The sequence below is a fragment of the Arachis hypogaea genome, chromosome 4 (genome assembly GCF_003086295.3).
Source record: "Arachis hypogaea cultivar Tifrunner chromosome 4, arahy.Tifrunner.gnm2.J5K5, whole genome shotgun sequence".
Classification (NCBI taxonomy): Eukaryota; Viridiplantae; Streptophyta; class Magnoliopsida; order Fabales; family Fabaceae; genus Arachis; species Arachis hypogaea.
The window spans coordinates 47,364,957-47,369,748 of record NC_092039.1 but is presented as its reverse complement, the minus strand read 5'-3'; the positions used below and the strand labels follow the sequence as shown (position 1 = coordinate 47,369,748).

The 4,792-nt window shown below is 44.9% G+C and overlaps 1 non-coding gene across 1 annotated transcript; it reads right to left on the bottom strand.

Moving 5' to 3' along the window:
• Positions 1-510: 510 nt before the first annotated feature.
• LOC112799550 (small nucleolar RNA R71) lies at positions 511-614 on the bottom strand. Its single transcript, XR_003201124.1, has one exon. It is a non-coding gene; the product is annotated as a small nucleolar RNA R71 (small nucleolar RNA).
• Positions 615-4,792: the final 4,178 nt, after the last annotated feature.

Sequence of the window (4,792 nt, the reverse complement as noted above, 5' to 3'; positions counted from 1 at the left end):
GTTGAAATTGATCCAGAACCTGAAAGGACTCTGAAGAGAAAATTAAGAGAAGCTAAATTACAACAATCCAGAAACAACCTTTCAGAAATTTTCGAACAAGAGAAGGACATGGCAGCCGAAAATAATAATAATAATAATGCAAGGAGAATGCTTGGTGACTTCACAAAGCCAACATCCAAGTTTGATGGAAGAAGCATTTCCATTCCTGCCATTGGAGCCAATAACTTTGAGCTTAAGCCTCAACTAGTTGCTTTAATGCAACAAAACTGCAAGTTTTATGGACTTCCATCTGAAGATCCTTATCAGTTTTTAACTGAATTCTTGCAGATCTGTGAGACTGTAAAGACGAATGGAGTTGATCCTGAAGTCTACAGACTCATGCTTTTCCCTTTTGCAGTAAGAGACAGAGCTAGAATATGGTTGGATTCACAACCTAAGGATAGCCTGGACTCCTGGGATAAGCTGGTCACTGCCTTCTTGGATAAATTCTTTCCTCCTCAAAAGCTGAGCAAGCTGAGAGTGGATGTTCAAACCTTCAAACAAAAAGATGGTGAATCCCTCTATGAAGCTTGGGAAAGATACAAGCAGTTGACCAAAAGATGTCCATCTGACATGTTTTCAGAATGGACCATGTTAGATATATTCTATTATGGTCTCTCTGAATTTTCGAAAATGTCACTGGACCATTCTGCAGGTGGATCTATTCACCTGAAGAAAACGCCTGAAGAGGCTCAAGAACTCATTGACATGGTTGCAAACAACCAGTTCATGTACACCTCTGAGAGGAATTCTGTGAATAATGGGATATCTCAGAAGAAAGGAGTTCTTGAAATTGATGCTTTGAATGCCATATTGGCTCAGAACAAAGTGTTGACTCAACAGGTCAACATAACCTCTCAAAATCTGAATGGGTTGCAACATGCATCCAACAATACTAGAGAGGCAGCTTCTGAAGAAGCTTATGATCCTGAGAACCCTGCCATGGCAGAGGTTAATTACATGGGTGAACCTTATGGAAACACCTATAACCCATCATGGAGAAATCATCCAAATTTCTCCTGGAAGGATCAACAAAAGCCTCAACAAGGCTTTAACAATGGTGAACGCAATAGGCTGAATAATAGTAAGCCATATCCATCATCTTCTCAGCAACAGACAGAGAACTCTGAACAAAACGCTTCTAATTTAGCCAATATTGTCTCTGATCTGTCAAAAGCCACTTTCAGTTTCATGAATGAAACAAGATCCTCCATTAGAAATTTGGAGGCACAAGTGGGCCAGCTGAGTAAGAAAGTCATTGAAACTCCTCCCAGTATTCTCCCAAGCAATACAGAAGAGAATCCAAAAGGAGAGTGCAAGGCCATTGATTTAATCAAAGTGGCCGAATGCACTAGGGAGGAGGAGGACGAAAATCCTAGTGAGAAAGACCTCCTGGGACGTCCTTCAAGCAAGAAGGAGTTTCCTAATAAGGATCCAAAGGAATCTGAGGCTCATACAGAGACCATAGAGATTCCATTAAATCTCCTTCTGCCATTCATGAGCTCTGAAGACTATTCTTCCTCTAAAGAGGATGAAGATGTGACTGGAGAGCAAGTTGCTCAATACTTAGGAGCTATCATGAAGCTTAATGCCAAGCTGTTTGGTAATGAGACTTGGGAAAGTGAACCTCCCTTGCTCATTAGTGAACTAGATACTTGGATTCAGAAAACTCTACCTCAAAAGAAACAAGATCCTGGCAAGTTCTTAATACCTTGTACCATTGGCACCATGAGCTTTTTCAAAGCTCTATGTGATCTAGGGTCAAGGATAAATCTGATGCCACTCTCTGTAATGGAGAAGCTAGGGATCATTGAGGTACAACCTGCCTTGTTCTCATTACAACTGGCAGACAAGTCAGTGAGACAAGCTTATGGAATAGTAGAGGACGTGCTAGTAAAGGTTGAAGGCCTTTACATCCCTGCTGATTTCATAATCCTAGACACTAGGAAGGAAGATGATGAATGCATCATCCTAGGAAGACCTTTCCTAGCCACAGCAGAAGCTGTGATAGATGTCAATAGAGGAGAGTTAGTCCTTCAATTGAATGGGGACTACCTTGTGTTTAAGGCACATGGCCATCCCTCTGTGACAAAAGAGAGTAAGCATGAAGAGCTTCTCTCAGTTCAAGGTCAGGAAGAGCCCACACAGTCAAACTCTAAGTTTGGTGTTGTGAGGCCACAACCAAACTCTAAGTTTGGTGTTCAGACCCCATACCCAAACTCTAAGTTTGGTGTTGGGACTACACACTAAAATTGACCTGATCACCTTGTGGCTCCATGAGAGCCACTGTCAAGCTATTGACATTAAAGAAGCGCTTGTTGGGAGGCAACCCAATTTTATTTATCTAATTTTATTTTATTTTGTTTCTTTGTTATTTTTGTGTTTAATTTGGTACATGATCATGAGGAGTCACGAAAAAATTAAAAAAATTAAAAACAGAGTCAAAAACAGAAGAAAAAAATTTTTCACCCTGGAGGACGCACGGGCTGGCGTTCAACGCCCAGAAGGTGCATCTGGCCGGCGTTTAACGCCAGAACAGAGCACCATTCTGGCGCTGAACGCCCAAAACAAGCAACAACCTGGCGTTAAACGCCAGGATGGTGCACAGAGAGGACAAACTGGCGCTGAACGCCAGGAACAAGCATGAAACTGGCGTTCAACGCCAGAAACATGCATCACATGGGCGTTGAACGCCCAGAACATGCACCAATGGGCGTTTGAACGCCAGAATGATGCATGGAGGCAATTTACATGCCTATATGGTGAAGGAATGGTATTTCTTTTCACCTCAGGATCTGTGGACCCCACAGGATCCCCACCTACCATATTCCCACCTTCCCTCCTAATCCTATTTTTGTGATTTGAATTCCTCATGTCACAATTCCCAATCTTCTTCATCAATCACCTCAAATCCTCTTTCCCACCCAACCCCACCCATATAGCCGAATCCATCTCCCCTCACTCACCTCCATCTTCTTCTTCTTCTCTTCTTTCTTTTCTTGCTTGAGGGCGAGCAATATTTTAAGTTTGGTGTGGTAAAAGCATAGATTTTTTACTTTTCCATTACCATTAATGGCACCTGTTCATACCCTGACCGGGCTCCTCCAACTCGGCGAAATCCATGAAAGGTCCGACCTCGTCCCAAGGCCCACGCCTGAGGTCGGACCTCGGACTATAAAGCTAAAAAGGCCCATCAAAAGGAAACGCGGCCCAAAACCTAAAGGCCGAAAAGGCCTAGGAAAGGCGGTTCCACAAAGATAGAGATAAAACTCCCAAAAGATAAGATAAGATAAGAATATCTTATCCAGGGAAGATCACGGCCAACTACTATAAATACACTGGAGCACCCAGGTATAACTCATACTCTAATTCTACTCAATATCTGCTTGGACCCATGCTAACTTAAGCATCGGAGTGTCATTGCAGGTACAACCACCAACCATTCTGCATATCAAGCTCGGGTCATCAATCCCCCCACCTCGGGCCACTCTAAGGCGACCGAGCTGCACGCTTCAGGTAACCCCCGGAACATTGGCGCCGTTGCCGGGGACCTGGAAGTCATCCCTCTACCATGGCAGACGACCCTCTCAACAATGACCACGCTGCATCAGAACAAGAGGAGGAAGTTGACACCGGAGAACGACCGGACAGCCCTCTATCACCACGCACTCCAGGAGGAAACAAACAGAATCGCCCAAAGACATCACTCCCAAACAAAGACCCACAAAATCCCGAAAAAGAAAAGAGCTCGGAAATTCTAGAAGCAGTCCGGGCACAACAAAACCGACTGAAACAACTCGAAGAGGACATAAAGAAGCAAAAAGAAACTGAACAAGATCTAAGAAGGGAGGCTCGCAAGCGCAGAGAATTAGAAGAAAAACTGCGGAAAATAGAGGCCAACCTGAAAGATCGGACAGATCGCGGCCCCACCCCCGAAGGCAACCATGATCCCTTCACGCAAGAGATCATGAAGGAGAAGGTACCGCGAAACTTTAAACCACCCGATATGGATATCTACGACGGCACCACCGATCCAAGTCACCACCTCAGCAACTTCAGAAGCAGAATGTACCTAGTCGACGCCTCCGACGCGATTCGGTGCAAAGCCTTCCCCACCACTCTCACCAAGTCAGCCATGAAGTGGTTCGACAACCTGCCACCAAGATCAATCACCAGCTTCGAAGACCTAACCAAAAAATTCCTAACAAGGTTCTCCATTCAAAAGGACAAGGCAAAACATGCCCCTAGTCTACTCGGGATCAAACAAAGCAACCAAGAAACTCTCCGAGAATACATGGAGCGATTCAACAAAGCCTGCCTGGACATACAACACTTGCCCACTGAAGCAGCCATCATGGGACTAGCAAACGGCCTAAAGGAGGGACCGTTTAGCCAATCCCTATCCAAACGATACCCGACCTCCCTATACGAGGTGCAGGAACGGGCAGAAAAATATATCAACATGGAGGAAACCTCCCAGCTAAGAGACTCTTCTAGGAAGGAATCAACCTACCCGCTCCGAGATCGAGATCGGGAACAGAAAAAGAAAGAAGAATCCAACTCGGACAAGCCACGGAAGTACCAAAGCTACACTCCCCTCCGAGTTTCCCTAGTAGACGTCTACAGAGAAGTATGCCACACCGAAAAAATCCCACCGCCCCGACCTCTAAAACACAAGAGAGCGGGGAGAGATCGGTCCGAATACTGTGAATACCACAAGCTCTACGGTCATTCTACTAACGACTGCTTTGAC